Consider the following 23,518-nt stretch of genomic DNA (forward strand, 5'->3'; position numbering starts at 1 on the left):
TAAATTTCATTGAAACATTCGAGACAAAGGTCCTCTTTTGTACTGCTATCAGTAAAGTAGGAAAAGCCCCATGATGATACAACTTTAGTAGTCACAAAACAATATATTCTAATTGTTTACTAAGTTTTGTTTCTCGAACGATTCCTTCATGGTCTAAACAAATTCAGAGTAAGAAGAATAAGAACTGTCATTTGGCACATAGTTGGAAATATTAAAAAAGTATACAGTTAAACACCCTGTATAAATAACATCAATATAAGATTACACTTATTTTAAATTGGTTTTTGGAAGGTATTCATCGCTTTGGATTGTCAAATTTATTTGATCTTTCGCCTTACTCCTTGTGCAATATCCAAATGATCCCATAATTAAGAATAAAAAGAATGATTTCGTTCCTGTGAACACTATTCAATACACTGAGGGTTTATAGAAATCGGCGTACATCCCTAAAAACTCTTCACATAATTAGAGAGCGGAGTCAAACACATTTTTACAACAGCTTAAACTTAATGATGTGGGTTTTATATAATTGTAAGAGTTCAGAAACTTCAAAGGAGAATTTTCTTTCATGGAAATTTCAAGTTGACGGTTTTGATGTCGAGTGGAAGTAGCGAAGGGAAAAGTTAGTTTTGGAGAAATATATTTGTATGCCTGGAGAAAATATTGTTACATATTGTAGATTAAAAAAGATATAAAAATATGTAGTTTTAACTTATATATACTAATGTAGAATTAATAAATACAGAGTTAATCTTTGAATTATATGTAAAGATGATCAGTTTTATAATTTTGTGAAGTAGAAAAATTTGAATAAGGATGCCATGCCACTGCTGATTTGATTATCGTCAAAACAGATGATCTTAAGAAAAATTATTAAAAATCCTTTATAAAAGGTATATAATTTAAAAAACCCAATCGGGCTATAGCACAAAACGTTTTCGGAATCCATATTCCATCATCAGTGCACTAGGTGGGTATACATGTATTGAGCCACTAAATATGTAGGTAAAAACCCGTTAAAAACTGTCAACAATTATGAGTCTTGTAAAAAATCTGATGAACCAATTAGATGAAAAAGCGACCAACAAGGTAAAATCCAGATTTAGAAAGACTGGAATTTTTGCTTTAGATCGCCAACAAGTATTAGATCGTTTATGCAACCGTATTGTAACAGCAGATGCACAAAAATCTGAGATTGTAGACAATAGTTTTATTGAACATCTAATGGATATAATGATAATGAATACAAATCTGAATATATAGAAAGTAATGATAGTTCATGGGATGAATATCTTTTTAGTGTTAAAAACGAAAATTCTTCAGAATAAGATGTTTTAGTACCCAAAGAAGTGGATAAATCAGAGTGAAAGTATGTAGTTGTACAATTTGAAGAAAAACATTTTCCTGGCCATATCACTAATGTCTCCAAAACAGGAGCAATGGTTAACGTAATGGAACGTATTGGAAAACAATGTAAGTGGCCTGAAAAAAGAATAAAATATTTTACAGAAACGATGAAATTATTATGCCTGTAAAAGCTCAAGTGCAACGTGAAAAGCGAACTTTATTTGACATTCCAGAATTAAATAATATCTATCCTTGAATAACCCCTAGCGGTTTTATAAAGTTTCGTAATATTTTTTTAGATTTTTTATTAACCTTATATCTAAATTATCTACTTAGATATTCTTAAATATTTTGTTGTTAACATGGCGTTAAATTTATGGAAAATAAAATGTTTTTTTTAATTTTTGTTTTATATGCTTCCAATAGATATATATATATATATATATATATATATATATATATATATATATATATATATATATATATATATATATATATTATTAGGATTTCAAATTTCAAAAAAATAAAAAGAAAGTGTTGAGACAAAAAAATCAAATCACCGACCAACAAAATCGCAACACCCTGTACACAGTAATATCAAGTTTGTAAAATATAAACCAGGTATGAGGGATATTAAGTGTTTTTCCGAATTAGTAAATTATAATTGTGTATAGACAAAGGGGTCATTCACGGGGAAAAGGACAAATAGCGATGGTTCGACCTATCATGAGGTAAGAATTTTGTAAATAAAAAAAATTTAATAAAATGTTAAGAAGCACCTGTTAAGTTGTGAAAAAAAAAGGGACGGATTTTAAAGGACATAGGACATTGTTTTTTTTTTGGCTGTTATTTTAATTGTTTATAATCTTAAAATCACAGTACTTTTGCAACTCTATTTTACAATATTTAACATCTTTATCATAAGTCATTATCTTTAATTTTCTGCTTTCAGAATTTATGTAGACCCAATATTTTACGCAAAATACCTTGGTAGATAAAAGCTTTTTGACATAAACAATTTCAATTTTATAATAACTATTAAATGAAACTTCGTGAAATGTTTCAAGCTGAATACTTGTGATATTATTTATATTCTCATGCGAAATCAAAGTTTTTTTGAGCATTTTTGTAAAAGTTATCAAAAATTTTCAAAAACAATCGCCTTTCGAGGCTCTCGTTGCAATAATCGAGTAACAAATTAACAAAAATAACTTTACAAACACTCATTTTAAAAGATTTTGTATGTTTTTTTCAGTAAAATTATGTCACTTTTCCATATAATTTACCGGTCTTTAACTTTGGTATTTAAAATTAAATAGTGATCTTACATTATTTATATATTGCTTGTAGGTACAAAATGAAGTTTATTCTTTTGCATATCTTGTCTATGGCATCTTGTTATCACCAAATTGATCAAAAGCAGTTATTAGATACCTGTATCAGCGAGTGTCATGAGAAAATCATCCGTTCTCTGGTCTATTAATACCTATTCCATTTCGTGACTACATATCTATAAGTTAAATAGAAGAATAATATACTAAGGTTTATTCAATTTGACATGGTCTAATTCTCAAATCGACAACATAGGTTTGACCTAAACATTTTGATTTAATTCATAGAGATGTGATAATGGCGCATATGCAAAAACTCGCTGGTCCGAACGTACCAGCAAAATTAAAATATTTATAATAGTCGTCAACTTGAAGTGTGGTAAGCAGCAGCAGAAGATTATGCCAAATATTTAGGCGTAGGTACATTATTACGAACATAGTTTTCACCTAGCCAGAAAGATTTATTTGGCAGAGATAATTTAATAGCATTAATGCGGCTATGTAAATCGATCAAATAAATTTATTTAATGGAAGCAGAGAGTGATAGGTGAAAGTTCAAAAACAATTGGATAAATTAAAACAATAACATGATAAATACATGCACAACGATTTTATATGATAATTCGCAGAATTTATTAATTTTTGTTATTGAGTTACACAAATTAATAGATACTAATATAATGGCTAACTTTTTAATTCAGTTGAATTCAGCATTGTGAATAGAATTAAATATAACATTTAAATAATTTAACATTTTTTCTGAAATGAAGGTATTTAGTAAAAACAAAATAAATAATTATTGAACAAAAAGGTTTTTAAAATACAGATTATAAAACGGAAATATTGTATTTTATAAATTTATAACACACATTACAAAATATGTATGCTCATACTCGTAGAAAAAAATATAATTCTGTTTGCACTGTTGTTTGAATTGAGTGGCTCAAAATTTGTGTTGCCGATTACAAACACCGATAAAAGATGAGGTTCTTAACTGATGATAGCACCTTAAAAACAACAAGGGCTCATAGAAACGAAATAATCAAACTCTCGGTTATCCGGACGAATAAATGAATAAATAAAAATTAAATAAACAATAATACAACAATAATTATACAACTATATAAATCAATTAAGTCACTTATATACAATAACAATTTAACACTAGTTTTTTGTTTTTTTTTTCATTCAAAAACATAAATTGATTAATTAAACTAAATTTACATGTTGTTTATAGTTTATTACCCCAGGAAACGAATCCGAAAACTCACTTGAAAAATCGAAAAATACTGTGCACTATTCTTTAACTAGAATATCTGAGGGAAGTCAATGGAAAAGACGTACCGTCTCGTGGATATCAAAATTTTTACTAAGTCATGGTTTTTTATTAAAAAAGCGACCTTTTTATTCATTTTAATATTATGAAAATACTACACATTCTAGATAAAAACATTGTAGCATTTCTTTTTCCCCTCGTATGTATCCAAACACCGAAAAATATTTTCAATCTTTTTGCGTCACTAAGATTGATTTTTGAAACATTTTACATTTTATTGAAACATTTTAAGTGTGTTTATATAACACAGATGGGTATTTGTTTAGTATTTCTTTGATCATGATGCCACCTAATATTGTGCGTCAAATAAATATCCACTTAGATTGGTGAGAAAGTTATGCGAACGATTTTCAAAGATTATGAGATCACTCTACAATGGATCGCCGAAGTGGTCACTTCATTATTTAGTTCGGATTTTTCTTTTTTAAATTAGTTATTGTTGTTCGTTATTTTTTTTGTTATCGGAAATAAGTTAGTGGGCAGTTAATAGTTACAGTTAAGTTTGGGTTGAGATTTTGAAGGAGAAACATTTCGGCGTGTTTAGTCTTCAAAAGCCGGCAAATTTTTTTGTGAAGAGGTGAATTAAGCTCAAAGGCAATGTAGCAGTTTTGTTGAGTTAATCACCGATTTGTTTTGTTGTGCCCTATGTGGGAGATTTGTAAAGCAGCGTTAGAACAATTTGAGAGGTCCACATGGTTTTAAGCAGGAGCGTTTGAGAGGCTGAGTTTTGAAGATTGCAGTTTTTTGTCATCCAGGATAATTCGAAGCCCGAATCCAGTGTCCAACTTCCAAAGAATTGGTCACTTTAGACCAATTTTCAGCTTGAGTAAGATACAGATATGTTTGTTTGCAGTTTTTTACTCCAATTCTAATCCCAAAAACTTCTTGAAGGAAATACACCAGCCAGAGTGATTTAAGGTACTTTGTGTTAAACATTTTTCTAAGTAAAAATAGACATTTTCCATTAATAAAAAAAATTTCTTTCATGACAAACTAAAAAATTGTAATAAATTAAATTAAAAGTTTTATGGATTACCTAATTGTCATATTAGTTTTCTTTAAATAAAGTTAACGGTTATCATTAAAATTAATGTTTCAAAAAGGTTTAATAGGTATTTCATTTCGAAATATGACAGTATTATCCCTTTCGGACATTTTTACATCACCATAAATTTGAATTGTTTTATTTAAAGGTTAACCTCAATGTAAGCTCCGTTGAAAAATTTAGATATTTTCATTTCTAATAATAATTTTAAATAATACAAGTATCGCCCAACGTCTGGAGCTTATTGTAAATCATTACAAGTAGTGCCATTGTAAGTTTTGTTTTTAAATATTGTTATTATTATTTGTAATAACTGTTTATGGTCAAGTAATAATAAATATGTAATGTTTTTCTCTAAACCAGCAGTGTAGAATTATTTCCTTTAAAAATATGTTCAATTTTTAATATTTTTTTTAGGAAATAAAAGCCTTTTTTTCCACCCAGCGAGAAGATTCTTTTAAACGGCGTCCAAATTCAAATAGTTTAGGAACTTTCTTGTATGTGTTGTCCAGAAAATCTATGTAGTAAGTATTTTTTTGATTCATTTCTTTGTAGTTACCCCTTCTAATCCCTCTTTTATTCACTTACTTACGACCCAGCTCTCCAACCAAACCAAGAGTGGCCGTTCGCAAACGTTTCCGTTTGTTTGCTTGCCCTATCTCCACCCCAGTAATTGCCCAGTCCCCACTTTCAACCCCCTATAAGTGATACCCATTGTGGTAGGCAAATATAACCGGTACAACATTAAATAGGCGACTTTATTGAAAGTACTTGCGTTCTAAAATGAGATTTACTAAATTAAAAAATGTTAATAAACAAATAAGTTATTGCAAATTAAACCCAAAAGTAAATATGTTTTTAATTGTTTATAACCATTAAAATAAGCAATAAAACATTTAAAACACATTTCATAATGTGAGTTTTTATGTAGTTACTATATTTGCTAAAAATGGGCCCGATTGTCCAAGTAGTTTTTAAACAATTCTATTTGTTTGTCCCATTTTAGGGAAATAGGATATTTTCAAATGGCTGTACCTACTTGGGTGCTTTTTCAATACTTAGAATGGAATTTTGGGTCTGATTCTCTTTAAAAGATCTCAAATTTTCATGTTTTTAAAAAAGTAAACAAATCTTTAATTGTTTACTTACAAATAATTGATCCAGAATTAAGTACCATTACCAGTATATTGACAATATCCCTAACTTATGACGAGCAGTATATATGTAATATCATATTCATCATTAACATACTGCTGGACGCAATACTTGTCCGCTGCTGGACATGGGTATCCCTTAACTCTTTCCATCGGTATCTGTCTTGTAGTATCTATCACTACCATCTTTTTACAGCTAACGCAATTCAGGTCGTTGTTCCATCTGGCTTCTTGACAGACTCTGCTCCGTAGTGCTTCTTGCCTTTGCTTCCACTAGACTATACATCTTGTCCATTGGTTGTCAGAGAATCTGGTGACGTATCCTTTCCAATTTCATTTTAGCGACGTAATTCTTTTGAGTCACACAAATCTTTTTTACTGTCTTTTTTGTGAGTGTTGTTTCCGCTCCATAAGTAAGTACAGGTAACACAATCAAAGATTTTCCTTTTGAGTCATATGAGTAGGTCAGATTAAATAGTTTAATTTAATAAACGGTGCCACGTTGATCTTCTGTCCCACCTCCAAGGAAGCGTGATATTTTAGCTTTTTTATTATTATTGCATCATCCATATGATCGGTATAAGGACGATGTCATCTCAAATGACTGAGCTTCTCTTTGTCATACCATACTCGTTCAGATCTGCCTTATTCCAAGTATATTCTAAAAGTATTGTGAGTAGCTTGGAAGAGATGATGTCTTTTTGCCGTACTCTTCACTGTATATATAATGTATTTTGTTAGTGTCGCGATGGTCTATTCGACATTTTGTAGATACTTTTAGCATTTTCTGCTGGCTTATAGTATCAAATGCTTTCTCATAGTCCAAGAATATCAGTGTTAATGGTCTGTTGTATTCAGCAGACTTCTTTATTACTAGTAAATGGTCGATGTTGCTGTATTCCATCAGAAAATTCAGCTTGTTCTCTGGGCTGATAAAAGTCCAACCTCCAGTCTTTTTTGATACTTTTGTAAAAAATGTATATACGCATGATAGCAAACTCATAGGCACTTAGTTTTTGGATATTTTTTAGGTCGGTTAGGACCTGTTTCTTGTTTAATCAAACAATGAATGCATTGTTCAATTTAGCAAGGGGGTTTTCTTAATAAATGCATTTGGTGAAAATTTTGGCCAAAATCTGAATAATTTTATTTCTACCTAGTTTCATCGCTTCAATTACTGCTCCACTATCGCCAGAAAATTTGTTATTTTTTATACTGAAAGTGTCGTTTTTACTTCGTATGGTAGTGTCATTCTTGGTTTTTCATTGGTCCTCCTCCCTTCCCTGAGGGGGAATCCCTTCGTATTGTTGTGTAGTTGAAGTCGTATTTTTCGGTTAGCGGTCTTGTTTCACTTAGGAGTTATTTGGTATTTCGGCTTACTTTTTCTTTATGTACAACGACTGTTGACCTTTCCCGTTTCTTTAAGTGCCTTTGTACTTATTCAATATTATCTATTTCGTTTTCTACGTCTTGTATATATTTGATTAGTGTGTCTTTATGTAGTTTATTGTTTTCTTTAGGAGTACATTACTTCTCCTTGTGTTTTTAAGTTCATCTTAATTGTTTTTAATTGAAATTGAAATATCACTAGTCGTCACTAGATGTATATCTTGATATATATGATAAAAATTATAGAAGGAACAAAGAAGTTCTCTTGAATATTATAAGAAACAGTTGAAGAACTAAAAAAACTAAACAAAAGTCTGCTCTAGATACGGAAACTATTTTCTGGTTGCATTGCATATTTATTTAAACTTCTTTAAAAGTATTCAAGAAATTTTTCCCAAGTTGTCCCATGACAATTTTTTATTATATTTAGAAATCTTGTTGAAAAATCACTGGCAGTAAGTCGCTTTAGTCTTAGATTTGGTAGTGGCCTCCTAAGGTTCGTTGCAAGATTGTTAGAATGGTTTCAAGCAGCAGAGTATATTTTTGGGAGCAATTTTTGATCTCTTCTTTAACAGTCTTGACTTAAGGATGTGTAGTAAACTGATTAGGTACATATCATCGTAAATTTGTAATGACGCGTAGGACTTTTGATTGAAACCTCCCCAAGATATCTACATTAGACCTGGATGCTCATCCCTACAGTTAGATCCCATAACTCCATACTGGCTTTATGACTGATTTATAAACAAATACATTGTTCTGTGGAGATATGTGTAATCTTTTACCTAGTAACCAGTGAAGACTGCTAAGCGTAAGGTCCAGTTTTGTTTTTTTCATGAATGTGTGCTTCTTCCATATTAACCACCTGTTAAGATGCATACACAGGTATTTGATATGATCTTTTTGTTGCAACTCTTGGTTATTTAGAGGCACTGTTGGGCATGCGTTTTTTCTATAAGTGAATGTTTTATGGATTGACTTGCTCTTATTTTCTTTTATTCTCCACTGTATTAACCAAACTTGTATTTTGTTGAGATTGGCCTGCAGTAACGGGGAAGCAACTTTAGGGTTGGGTGGTGAAGCTAAAATTGTTTTGTTATCTGCGTATGTTACTGTAAGGATTTAGTGACTCGTAGGTATATCAACTGTAAATATTAGGTAGAGAACAGGTATCAGAACACTACTCTGCCAACCCCTGCTTTGATTGGATTTAGACTTTTGTACTAATAGTAATGTCTTACTTAGAAATACCGGCCATGGAGGTAGGACTTGAGGATACGGAAATAACTTAAGGGAAGGACTTCTCTAAGTTTGCAGAGTAGACCAGTGTGCTAAACTCTCTTAAAGACTTAACAAATATCCAAAAAGGCTGCTGAACAATATCTTCTTTCTTCTGGAGGCTTGTGATATTAAAACTTTATTGGTCCACTGGACAGTTTACTGGACAATTTATTGGTTTACTGGACATATCGAAATTTTATTGGTCTTATTGGCATATTTGGACATACAGCCACGTGTGACTGCAGCTCTCCAGAAGCCACAACTTCTAATTCCACAACTTCTAATTGGAGGACCCAACAGCTAGAACACACAAGCCGCCCATCGAAGCAATAAGTAACACTTATTAACTGTTAAGCTTTGGCAGGGTTAATTATTGTTTTTTTATTGATTTAAATAAATATGTTTGGTTAAAATTTGTCTTATTTGCTATCAACTGAGAACTCAGGTTCAATCCCTAGTTTAAGACAAGACGAACTCACCCTTGAGATACTGAGCTAGGCAAGGTATAGACGATAAGCTCCCATGGTTGATTGAGGTAATATTTTTAGAATAGTACTTCAATTCTCTTTGGTAGTCTTATCGGTACACATTTGCATCAGTGGTGGCTTGTTGTTGTCTGAATCCAAACTGGTTGTTAGGTATTATTTTGCGTTCTGCAAAAATTGGTTATAACCAATCCAACAGTCGTTTTTTTAAAATCTTTGACATCGTCGGCAGTAGGCTAATAGTTCTATACGATTTAATGTCTCCTGTACCGGCTTAGGAATTACAATAATTTGTGCGGGGAATAAACTACAATTTTAATTAAAGTATTTTATATTTGACGGTCTGATTTTCGCCCGAGAATTTTATCCGTTTATCAAACCGTAATTTGATAACCTAATTTGACCTATTATTAATTTGCATAGAGCAAATTAATAATAGGTAAGCTATATAAATCAAGAAAAAAATAAGACATAAAAAGGTAAATATAGAAGTTAAAAGAAACAGATATGTTCGAACTAATAGTCAAGAATTGTTGGAAGTAAATACAAAATTGTGTCAGAGAAGTTGTAGATGAAACAGTATATAAAAATTTTGCAAGGAAATCAAAGAACTGTCAGCAACGAAACTAATTGTTTGGAGCACAAAAGGGAACGATTTTAGGAATTACACAGAAAATACGTATCTATTAGAAATGAGTTTGACACAAAACCAAGGCTGTGAAGTAAAAATATTGGATTAAATTGATAAGCGCGATGATCTACCATTGGAAACATGAGTGATACAGTTGAAAGAGCTTTATGACATGAATTGGAGGAGAGCATAGAAAATTACAAAACATTAATAAACGCAAAGTTTGAATAAGAAGACCAAAAGCAGAAAATTCAAGAATAGAATGGACCCTCTACAGAACAATATGGCGAAATCACAACAATACTTTTCTTCAAAAGATACTAAAAACCAGGACAGAAAACTACAAAAAAACATCGCTCATAAAGAAAAGCATAAGTTATTTTGCCTATATTAAAAAAACTAGAAGAACTAATAGAAATCATCAGAAGAAGAGCAGCAGAGTTTGAGAAAAGGCAGATCTACATACAGACACACTCTTTAGAATAAAACAAATCAAAGAAAAATTATTAGAATATAACGTTAATGCTTCTGTGCTTCGTAGATTTAACAAAATCATTATACAGGGTGCGCCACGATGTAATCGAGATACTTAATAGAATAGATATAGCAAAAAATGTAAAGACTTTAATATAATTAACGCTAAAAAATGAAAGCAGGAACGGAATCAAAATTCTATATTCTATATAGACTATATTCAAATAGAATGTTCTGTTAACTAACCTGTCCGTTTACTTAAGTACATTAATTTTTAATTTAAAAATGGCTCATCTAAACGAAGGTTTAACCACTCTTAAAATATGATATAAAATGAACAAGTCGGCTAGTCTGCTTTACAGTTGCCGCGTTTGCAATTGCATAAATTTGATCGATAAGTCGCGAACATGACATAATTATATCAATTCAGAAAACAAAATGCATGACCATCACTAGAGAGCCAATAATATAGAAACAGATAGGAGAACACCTATTAAAGTTTAATTATCAAGGAATTGATCTACCGATGGTCACGGTTTTACAAACTATTTAAAAAGTCTTATGATCAAAGCAGCAATTATGTGAGGATGTGTGAGAGATGAAATTTGTAACAACAGATACATCAAAACATAGTAAACTTGGAGCAGATACAAATATATATAAGCAGAATGTTGAGGACAAAGTTAGAATAAGATAGGGAATACAAAAACGACCTTAAATATGTTATAACGTAATAAGAATGGAAAAAGATAGACTATCGAGAAGTCTATGCGCTAAAGGGAAAGCCAGTTGAAAAGACCGCTGAAAAAATGGAGGGCTAGTTAGTAGTCCATCTTTCAAGAGATAATAAACGATCACAATTGTAAGGGATTAAGTTTTTAGAAAAATTGTAAAGCTGCTATTCTCGATTTGGAAATAAATCACAGCACAGTTTTTATTGCAGAAGATTACAAAGGTCTTTATACAAGACCGTTTAAACCAGAATTTATTTCTTTTTGTCTCAGTTTTGTACAATAATTTACATAAATAATATAAACAAAAAAAAAACGGAGTACAACAAATATAGTTCTGATAGGAATAATAGACAAAATATATATAAACTACAAAATAAGTTACACCTAGCAATTTTCAGAGTGTTAGGTGATTCGGCAGAGTAGAATCTTGGGACGTATACGAACAATATTGTGGACTACAACCGTCGACGGGGATGTTCTTTCAATCATCAAGGTGCTGAATATTAACATTAATATTATACTTGTAAAAGAGAACAATAAAATCAAAGAACTAAATACAATTAAAAAACCAATATGAAAAGCATTAGACTTTTTGTACAACATTTGTACAAGTAAATAAATTTTCCAAAAAAAGTTTATTATGCTTGAAGGAAATTATGTCGGAAAATGCGAAACTCAAACATTAAGAAAAGATATTAAGGAAAATAACTAGCAACGTACGCGTCATATATGAAGAGATTTATTGTAATTTAACACCATACTGGTATCCTTTTTAATAAACCGAAAATCATCATTAATTTTGGAAGTAAAATGCAATGCTTTTTAAACTTGTGCAAAACAAAACACTGTGGAAAGCAAAAAATAAACCAAAAATAAATAAAATTTCAAGGGAAAGAAAAAATAATTAAAATAAAACCACAGCCCACTAAAGACTTGTACAAAAAGACAAATACATATTCAGATTTTACAAGTAAAAAAATAGTGTTTTAAACTATAGTCAGACATTTCTGATTATTCCGTTGAAGGTCATCTAAAAAACTTTATTTTGAATGCGATAAACATATTATATATGACATATTTGTTTATATTATTCTTAAATGTTCTTTATATTGTTCTTAAATTGAAAGTGTTTAATTTAATATTCAGGTTACATATAATTATATTTTTTAATATCAGTAAATAAATCAATATCTTGAATTGAAATATATAAAAAATATTCTTAGAGTTATTTTCTCATATCACAATAAAAAAAATATATCAAAAAACCTCAAATAAAAAAACATATATAAGAGTATCTTTAAAAAAGAAATAGGTACAAACTAGAAATATAATTTTTTGATGAGAAAGTGCATACTGAGATAAGTTGTAAGACAAGAATGAATTGAAGCCGGAAAAAAGGCCAGCGTATTTGCAAAAAGAAAGTCGTAGAAAAAGATATTATTAAGCAGATTTTGATTTTCTAAGTCTTTATTAATTTTGACTTTAGAAAGTAAAATAAAGTAAAATAAGATATGTTTAAACAAAACAAAACAATACCCAATAATTCAGCTAGCCTTAATATTTTTATTATAAATATCAGTATATCATATTTCAAAAGATAACCTATATATTTTATGATAAAATATGGAACTAGATAAAAACTGGACGATATTATAAACAATTTTTATGCAAAATAAATCTCTTGAAGGAAAGTTTAAAAGGAATGAAAAGATAAATAAGAAACGAAAACACAGAAATTAAAAAGAGGAAGTAAAAAACTAAGAATAGAGATATATAAAGAGATAAGATGCAGGGGATAAATAAACACATTTTTGTGCGACGTATTTCTTATAAAAACTTATGAATTTTCAAAATTGACCATACGTGGACATCAATAGAATAATAACCATATTTCCGCGATTTTTTGAGCACATTTTACTTAGAAAATTGATTTATTGAACATGACATCTGGTTGTAATATGACAGATAGTTTGTAAATCTAAGCCTAACGGTCACTCCATAAATGTTTGTTAATTGGTAGTGGGTAATTGACCGTTAAATTAACAAAAATGGAATTTTTAAAATCGTGAGGTAGTAACTTCAATTATATGTCTCAAATTGTTTTTGGATCTTTGTTGTATTCTTTTTAACAGTTAATTTGTATTTAAATGCATGTATTAAAAAGGTTATAGTATCTCTTAAAGTTTAAGTCTCATTGGTTAAACGTTGAATTAATGGACATTTGAGAACGCAGCATATAAGTATTTTTTTAATAATAAATATAAAATTTAACTGCACTATTGTGTTTATATAGGAAATGTATAGTGTAAACAAACCAATTATTGCTATAAAAAGTTTAAGAAGCTTTCATAATTTTGGAATTTTGTTGCTGATAATTATTAGATGTATATGTTTTGTAAAAAATAAAAATATTAATGGTACGTCTAAATTGGAATTTTTAAAATTTTATTTTTAGAGTGACTCAAGTATTGCTGTCAATTTCGTTTAATATATAAGTGTGATTCTTTTATTTTTATACCGTTGCATCAAAGTTGGAAATTGTTATTAACATATCCAAAGTTTGAAACGCCGTAAACGTAAGTCTGTTAGTTAACATGATTTTGTCTCCTACCTTAAAAAACAGAATTTTCAAATCATAAACTCAATGCGTTCACCAATTTTCCCAATGAACACCACCAAAACGGAAAAGTCAATGCGTAGACAACCGCGTATTCCGAAACCAAAAAATCGCCCAAGCAAAACTAATGAATTGACAAAAAACAAACAAGCCTCTCGAATCCGGACCAAAAACTTAACTTCTAGTCGATTAAATCCGCGGGCGTACACCTATTACGCCTCACTTCCCGATAATTTATTGTGGTCCGATGAATTTTCGCCAAGAACCACGTGTTCTAATGCGGTATTTGGTAAGAATCTATGTGCTTCACTGCCCGAAAGGATACAGAAGACTGGCTACAGCCTCATGTCACTCTCTTGTTCAAGGGTGACTTCCTCCAAGGTATAATGGGGCGGGTTTAGACCGTCCACGCCCCTCTTCGTCGGAGGGAAGGGGTCCGCACTACTGATAAGCTTAAAACGTACTGATCGCCTTCAATACAGCGATTATAATCTTCATCCTTTCCCTGCCGTATCGCTCGTTCTCAAACTAGATGTGTTTCGTCAATAGCAAGATATTCGTCCTGAGGTTGATTCGCCCGCTTTCTTCGCTTTATTTACTATTTCTCCTGTCCTGCGAGATTTTCTCGATTTTCTAAGAAGTCATAAGATAATTTTTCCTTACGAAAAATGATAAGAGCGGATATGTTTTGAATGGGCGTTTCTCGCGAGTTACTTTTGCCTGAGTGGTCGCGCTAATCTGGGGATTCGATTGGAGGGATTGTAGACGCCATTGTTCCGTTGATTAAAGCGGCGGCGCATTTTGAATCGACGCTTGCTTAGTGTGGCGTCGGATGGGCATTGACGTCGAGACATCTGGTTCTGTTTGGTGGTGTATTTTGGATATTTGACAGTTTTGGGTAATTTTTGGGTGATTTTTAAAGGTTGTGAGCATTTTTTTAATTTTTAGAGGTTTTACCGGTGTTTGCAGGTGAGAATTTTGTATTCATCGCGTGAAACTACTGTTGAAATTGATGATTTTAAGTGATAACTATTAAAGTGTAATGTGCCCATAATTTCCTCTGTAAAAATGTCTTTTCTACAATAATTTCAATAAAATAAATCCCTATCGTCTATAAATCTGGCTTATGTTCTATCCTTGTACACTTTTTTAGTTTGTTAGAGATTTAAATGTAAAAATATATTTAAGTCTTTACTAAATATTTTTATTAAAATTAAAACAAGAAATGTCTTTCTATTTATATGTCTCTCTCTTTTCAAATATTATTGAAAATAAGTGAAAGCCTTTAGAAAAACGCCGTAGGTTCTGCAACATAGCAACAATTCATCAAAGCAAGACCAACTATATTTTGTTGTAATAGTAAGGCCCAAATTTTTATTATTTTCCATCTTTTTTTTTAACTTCCACATTTCGAGTTATATTTATTTACTAAAACCGAAGACCTAGATATTTCCATATTGTTCGCAAAATAAAACATTTTTATTTTGCTCTAAAATTCTAGAAGCTCTTTATTTTTGTTCATTATAAAATCATTACGCAGTATTTTATGATTATTGAATTAAAAATATAGGTTGGTACCTACATAATAGTAGGTACCTATATTTTTAATAGTGTCCAGTGTCTCGCTGGATTCTTCAATTTTTGCATATTTTCTACGTTTCCATGATTTACTGTAGTGTATTGTATCTATTCCCACTATGCTGTATGTTGTAGCATTACTCACTATCTAACTACTTGTAGTGCCGTCTTCTTTTGAAAGTTGAGAATTACTCTAACAAATCTATTTCTACCAATCCTTTTTTAAAAGTTTATCTAAACCGGAGTATTTTCTAAAATTCTTAAACCACGTTAATATTTTCTTCGATTCCGCGTTTGCATTTTAATTTTTCTTCCAATATAAGTAATAACTAATATTTCTAATTTTTTATTGTATGTCCAAGATATCTTACTTTCCTTTATTTTATGAAAAATGATTGCTCTCTGTCGATACAAATCCTTCAACAATTTTCTCGTCGCTCACGTGTTCTGATGTTGATATTTCATGGTTCATTAGTGAAACACTAACATGTTTTGACGCCATATAACAACGATGACGGTACATAACTCTTAATCATTGTTGTACGTACAGTAAATAGTAACCTGGTATCACAAAATATATGTTTCTTTATAAAAATATGCTTCTAATTCTCTCAACGCGGTTTTTTAATTTCCACATTAGAGGACATTTCCTGGTTATGGTCTTCTTTACTTGCCATATGAAAATTATTCGACGTTGGAGATCACCATTGTGAAGGCTTCTCGATCTTCTGCCACATGGAAGAATTGTTCTGCATTGGATATCTGAGTGAATTAACGAATTTTTTTTAACCGAGGAACCTGTTTTCTCCCTACACCTCTACAGCCTTCTATTTTGCCTTTAAGGATCAGTTGTAGTATTTTATATCGATTCACCTTCACTATATTGTCACATATAAGACATTTTCCGGTGTTTAACAGCCTTTAGCAATTCTCTGTCTTTATTGACCCTCATTAGTTTTTCTTGCTGTCCAAGGCATCTTCAGCATCCGTCTATAAATCCACATCTTCAATGCTTCATTGCTGTTCATACTTGATACTTTTAGTATTCACACTTCTGCTCCTTACAAACGTACAGACCAAATATAGGACTTAACCATTCTTTGTCGTAGTTCTAAACTGTGATGATTATTACAAAGAAATGTCTTTATTTTCGTAAAAGTAGTTTTAGTCGTTGCTATTTTTCGTTTTATTTTTATCAGCATCTAGTTGTTTCGTTATGACAGTTTCTAAATATGTAGTTTTGTGAACTTTTTTAACTTGGACTCCATTTAACTGAAGCTCTGCTTTTGGATGTCGGTTACGACTAAAAGACTAAAAATTTGGTTTAAGTTTATTTTAATGCTCATTTCCTCTCCTACTTCGTTAATACAATCAAGCACAATTTGGAGACCTCCAATATTTTCTGACAGAATTACTGTATCGTCCGCATATCTTATTACATTATTATATTTATTCCATATCTCTCTCAAGAGCTTTTTGAAATAACATGTCCAAGTAAACAATGAACAATGTTGGACAAAATGTAACCTTGTCTCACTCTTCGTTATGTGGAGATTTCGTCGATTTAGTTATCTCCAATTTTACGACAGCAACTTGATAACAGTATAGATTTTTAATGGCACGAATATCTTTGTTATCTATTCCTATATTGTTTGGCATCTGCATTCATTTTAAATGCTGCACTTTATCGAACGCCTTTTCGAAGTCAACAAAGTATGCAAATACATCTTTTCTTTGATTACATGAGCATTTTGCATTAGCATTGCTTTTTTAGGTACTGTGACAAAGATGGACCTAAGACTGTCTGCGGAGTAGGAATTAGTGTTATACATTGCATTAAAAAGTTGTACTACTAATTGTATGTTATCTTCATCTATTGTGTATATTAAATAAGTCGTGTCTAAATATCACATCCTTCATTTCGTCGCACTTTTCTCTCATCCATTTTTCTCATCCATGTCTACATTCTGCATATACTTGTTCATTTGACCCAGCAAGAACCACGTATAAAAGAACTTTTTAATTTAAGTAGTTATTACAAAAATAATGATCTGCGACATAATGCCGTACAAAAATATTGGTACCAGAAGCAGGGAAAATTTATTATTTTCATAAAACATTTTCGCCGTTTTCGGTAATTTGACACAGTATGGCATTCATATACAAAGGATAAATTTTTATGCAACGCCATACATTCTGGCTATGACAGAGTTGAGAAATCTAATCTAAGAAATATAACGCTTAATTTGAACCCCCATGCTTTGTGTACCGATAAGATATGGCGGCATAGTTACTAAAGTTGTCAATACATATTATTATATTGATTTATGTGTGATTCATGCTCTCTCAAATTAAAATATCTCATGGGCTTGTAGTCTATAGGTATCCACACTATCTTTATATTTCGGATGAATGATGAAATTGGTACTTGCATGTTTTGTGATCGACTTCTGGTTATGAATTTGGTTTCTTTTGATACCAATTTTCATGCTATACTTATTCCTAATACCGGTTATTCTAGTTTTCAGTCAGCTTTTGAACTCGTACATCTGAGGATGTATCTGATAGCTGTATCATCAATATATCGAATATTATTGATGTTCGCTCCATTTATTTTTATTTCTTCTTGCAGGCTTGTCGAAGACCGTCGAGAATATTATTTCAGAAAAGATTTATTTCTATTTTTATAATGGCTTTTTGTTTAGAACAGAGATTTTCTGCAATTCTCGTATAATTTTTATCTAACCCTATATTGTTCAATACTTCCGTTAGAGTTATTTTGTGAAGAATTCGATATTTTTTTTTTAACAAAATATATAAACGTTTTACTTTGTTAGTCAAACAGCTTTTTTGTAGTATTTGAAGACAAAACATCGCTTCTCTACTTTCCATGCCCTTCAAGACTCCAAATTCCTGCTCTCTATTTTTGACTCCATTTTTATAGGTTCATATTAAATAATATCGAGGAGTTTTTTCAAGAAGTGGATCATAACGCCTATTAGTTAGTATTCATTACACGATTTAGGATTTATATATTTTGGAAATATAAGAAAAGTCGATGGGACTGCATAATTATTATGCTTCTGATTCTGTTATGAAGTTTTGACTTTTGTGAATGCTAATAATATTTTATGTGCAATACGTAAAGGGTTATATCTATTTTTAAATTGTTTCTAGAATACTGTTACTTAGTATCCTAAAATTAAGATCTTAGTAATAAGCTACTTGCTGATACTTGCTATTTTACATCTATATAACGGTTCTCAATTATATTGCATACTAACCACAGTATTACACGTTAACCATAACCGGTAAAATAATTAGCTAATTTTTACTTTTTCATTAGTTTTGTCATATGCCATTTTCTATTTTCTGAAGATATCATAACTATTTAGTTATTTGGGTTTTTAGATGTAAATAAACGTATCTATCATAGCTCCATATATGCCTAAAATCTTATCATCCTCATTATGGGTTTACACCAAGCGCGTATACCTATTTTTATAGTGTTTTCGTCGATGTTATAAAGGAATATTCTGAATCTTCTTGATCTTTCTCTTCTCTTCAACCCAATGGCTCTACCAGTGAGCGTTTTTCTTACTGAAACATTTTGCTCCATCGGCATTTTATGTCCTGTCTACCTGAGATTTTTTATTCTAATATTTTTGTCAGTATCTAGTTCCTAATATACTATGTAAAGTTAGAAGTTGTATCGCCTTACACCTTACCCCATTATTATTTCTTCTTTTTCTTCTTGCGGTGACTATCCGTTCCGGATGTTGGCGATCAGCATGACTATCCTAACTTTTCTTGCAGCTATTGGGAATAATACGGTTGTAGACGTATTAAATTACTTTCTCATGTTTTAAAGCCAGGATATTCTTCTTCTCCCTAGTCCACTTTTTCCAAATACCTTGCCCTAAAGCATGAGTTGCAACAAGCCGTATCTCTGTTCAGTTCTTATGATACGGCCAAGATATTCTAATTTTCGTTCTTCGATTGTGTTAATAATCTTGCATTCCTTGCTCATTCTACGTAGGATCTCAACATTAGTCATACAATCCACCCATGAAATTCTTAAGATGCGTCTGTAACACCACATCTCGAAGGCCTCGAGCTTTCTTAAAGAAGCTTCAGAAAGTGTCAAGGCCTCTACTCCATTATGATATCTTAGAAAATGCATAGCATCTGATGATACAGATTTTGGTAGCAATTGTGGCTTCCTGAAAAGAGACTTTATCCTTATGAACGCTGATCTTGTTTTTCATTATTATTTACCGCTCTGTAAATTCTCCTCAGTACGTTGCATTCGAAACATCGAAACACCGTAACATTTTATCATTACTTGTTGTTGTAGTTTAAATCTGTGAGTAGTATGTTAGGACTGGGCCTATTATTCTTTTGTAGAGTTTCAGCTGTCTATTTCTGGATATATTATCAGACAGCCGATGGACAAAACGCATTGTTGAGTGGAGACTATGACAAGAAGCACTACGGAGCAAAGGACGCCCACCAACTAGATGAACTGACGACACCTGTAGCGTATTAGCAATAACTAGATGCCAGCCGCACAAGACAGAGACAGATGAAAAGAGCTGATCGAGAACTATGTTCAGCACTAGATGCATACAGGTTGATGATAATGACTCCTCTCGTACACTGTTTTACTTTTTTCTCCCTAGGTCTCTCAGAGTGGTAGGCTGCATTGTGGTCTATAAAGATGTCGTTAATATCTATGCCATGCTTCAATATTTTTTCTAAAATTGTTTTCTCTTTTCTCTTCAAGATATTATCTGTGGCATCCTAAAAAGATGATTATCATCTAGATAATTATCTGTTGGGATGCCGCAGTTGGAATGAAGGAGCTCTTCGACAGTGTTAACACTTGATTGTATGTTTTTAAAATGCCGTCATTGATTGAGCATCCCGCTGACTGCGAAGTGCGTGCGGTTATTCGTTTTCTCAACGTTAAAGGCTTGAAATCAACTGAAATTTATCGCTAAATCAGTGAAGGGTATAAAGAAAATAGTATGAGTAATGAAATATTTCCGAAATAAGTTCTTTCGGAAACATTCTTTAGAAATGGCAGCACGAAAATTCACGATAAAAGACGAAGTAGGCTACCAGCAATTTGATTCAAAAAGTTGACTGTAAAGTTGAAGAGAACATACAATTCACAATTTCATTATTATTTAAATGGATTCCTGCAGTCTTAAGAAGTGTTATCTATGAAATCCTGACTTAACGTTTAAATTATCGGAAGTTGTGTTTACATTATGAGCCAAGCAATACAAAACGTTTAGCCGATACATTAGGATTTCGATACAAAAGGTTCGACCTTTTTCTTTTTAATATCAAGAGACTTTCCGCACTACTTACAGGGATTAGCGAAGCCAGTACAAATTTCATGTAACCAGCTCTTACAAAAAATACAATATAACCAGTCATCTTTTTTACATGTTTGGCGATAGGCTTCGTTGCACCCAACACACTAATTTTCAATATCACTCATGTTTTTATCACCACTAGTGTCGTTTAGAGTAACATTTTCAGATAGTGACGATTCGCTTGGCTTTCCATTACGTTTTTGTTTTTTTATAGGTTTTGAGCTTTTTTTAATCAATACATCCTTCTTCATTTTAATAAAGTCTTGAGCAGTAATCTCTCCAGTCATTTCTTCAGTCAGTCATCAAGTGCCTTTCCGGGAGTTATATCTTCATCAGTAATTTATGACTTGTTTGGGCTACCGTGCAAGGATATTTTACCACTAATTCCAGAGGAACCTGATTGAGGAGATTCTGATCTAACTGGAAAATTCATTTTAAGTGACTTAAAAAAAGCATGATCCAGAGGCTGTAGGTAATGTGTTGTGTGGGATGGCAAACAAAATAAAATTATTTCATTTTGGTCTGTAAATTCTAGTAGATCCAGGTTTGTCGTATGAGATGTGTGGCTATCTAATATTAATAAGGTTTTACCTGGAGGCTTTCTCGACAAAAAGTGTGTTTGTAACCATTCTAAGAAAATGTCACTGTTAACGTATGCTGATTTTTCTGACATCCTAATCTTGGAACCCGGTGGCATACTATAATGCCACTCGCCTTTTTCTTTTCCCCTTAAAAATGCAATACGGGGGCAAGAAAATCCCTTCTGGACTACAGCAAGATATTACACTGATCGTTTCACCTTTTTTCCCAGGACTTACACTGGGAACACATTTTGAACCTTTTTCTGCTAGAACTGGACCGGCTCTAGTATTCAGTTGTAATCCTGTTTCGTCAGTATTAAATATGTGTCTGGGTTTATCATAAAAATTATATTCGGTCATAATTCTCTCGAGATCAGAAAAGTAGTTATCGACTGTTTCTTTGGACATTCCTAAAGCTTGTGCAATTGAGGTGTTCTCAGCTTTTCTAATTGAAATTTTAGGTCTTCGTTTCAAAAAGAGTTCTAACCATTTTTTACCAGCTTAACCCAAAAGTAGACAATAAGTAACTCTTGTAAGTATCAGATTTATGAATTTAAAAATTTACCTTCTTATACATTAAATTTATTTGGGATTCCTAATCGCTGAGCTAAATTAAAGGCCATGATTCTTACTTCAGTTCTAGTTGGTGCAGAGCCTGTTTTTTGTAGTTTTTTTATATGGCTAACAATTTTAGATATGCTGGTGATACCGTCTTAATAGCAAGCAACGCACAAGAGCTACAAAATATAATAAATGCGGTAGTTCACCACAGCCAACTGTTCGATTTACATCTAAACGTTTCCAAAACTAAAACTTTAGTATTTTCAAAGACATCAATATTGAACATGTGTATGCCAAGGGTCAAATAATAAAACAGGTAAATTCCATAAAATATTTGGGAGCAAATATCAATAGTCAGTGTAATCCAAAAAAAGAAATCCTATCAAGAATCTAACAAGCAAGGAAAGCATTCATGAGCATGAAAACATTTTTTATAAGATCAGATCTTAGTTTGCAGCTTAGAATCCGAATGATCAGAATGTTACGTTTTTTATCTCTTACTGTATGGCTGTGAAAGTTATACAATGAACTCTGAAATAGAAAAAAGAATAGATGCCTTTGAGATGTATATATACAGACGAATGTTGAGAATTCCATGAGTACAAAGAGTTACTAATGTTGAGGTACTTCTTTGCATCTGTAAACAAAAAGAATTACTAAGAATAATCAAAGAGAGGAAAATGCAATACTTGGGTCATGTGTTGAGAGACGAAAGATACGAATTACTTCAAGTTATACTGGAAGGAAAAGTGCAGAGTAAAAGATCAGTAGGAAGACGCCAGAACTCGTGGCCGAAAGACCTGAGGAGATGGTTCGACCGCTCATCCGCAGAAATCTTTCGCGCAGCCGTTTCCAAAACTACAATTACCATTTGGATCACCAACCTTCGAAAGGAGACGGCGCCATGAGAAGAAGAAGAACGATTTTAGTTTCAACAGCAGTTCCTAAAGAATAATCTAGACCCATGGGTTCGTCTTATCCATATTGTTTGTTTTTAATCGACGTTTAAAAGTCGTTTTTGGTTTTCCAAATGCTTTGGCTTCATTAATACCCATATCACCATTCTTTATAGCATCTACGGCATTATTTAGCTCCCTAGAGGTCCAGTTACCTCTATTAGATGTATTTTATTTGCGAATATATTTATTGGACATAATCCTAAAACAAAACATACTGGTATAACTCTCCTCCTCGTAAGTGGTCCATCTATCCTCAAATAGGAGGACAGATGGACCAGTCTGTATTGTTTAAAATAAGCAGACTACAGCAGTAGTTCTTACTCTATAATACACATTTTAAATATAGTTCAATAATAAACTAACAAATAATCGGTCAAACTCACCTGTTTTTACAAAAAATGAAATTTAAAAAACTCAAATAAAATTATCACACGGGGCAGTTTCAATTATCGTAAATAACACTCCTATAAGTACGCACCGATGCGTTACAAGTGGCGTCTCTTAAGCAACTAACGTTAACGATAACGATACAACAGAATAAAGTTGCCCTGTTGCCAAGCTTGGTCAGGTATACCTAGCGGACCGACTATCCTCCTGGTCCATCTCTCCTCCTTTTACCCTACTTTAT

The 23,518-nt window shown here is 31.8% G+C and overlaps 1 protein-coding gene across 6 annotated transcripts in view; it reads right to left on the reverse strand.

Moving 5' to 3' along the window:
• The window catches only part of toy (paired box 6 protein twin of eyeless), a 187,478-nt gene extending 173,327 nt beyond the window's left edge, over positions 1-14,151 (reverse strand). For all 6 annotated transcript variants that reach the window (XM_072530020.1, XM_072530019.1, XM_072530021.1 and 3 more), the window contains exon 1: positions 13,819-14,151. The gene's annotated coding sequence lies outside the window, so the exon portion shown is untranslated. The remainder of the gene's footprint in view (positions 1-13,818) is intronic.
• Between the last annotated feature and the right edge of the window lie 9,367 nt (positions 14,152-23,518).

The sequence above is a fragment of the Diabrotica undecimpunctata genome, chromosome 4 (assembly GCF_040954645.1).
Source record: "Diabrotica undecimpunctata isolate CICGRU chromosome 4, icDiaUnde3, whole genome shotgun sequence".
NCBI classification, from domain to species: Eukaryota; Metazoa; Arthropoda; class Insecta; order Coleoptera; family Chrysomelidae; genus Diabrotica; species Diabrotica undecimpunctata.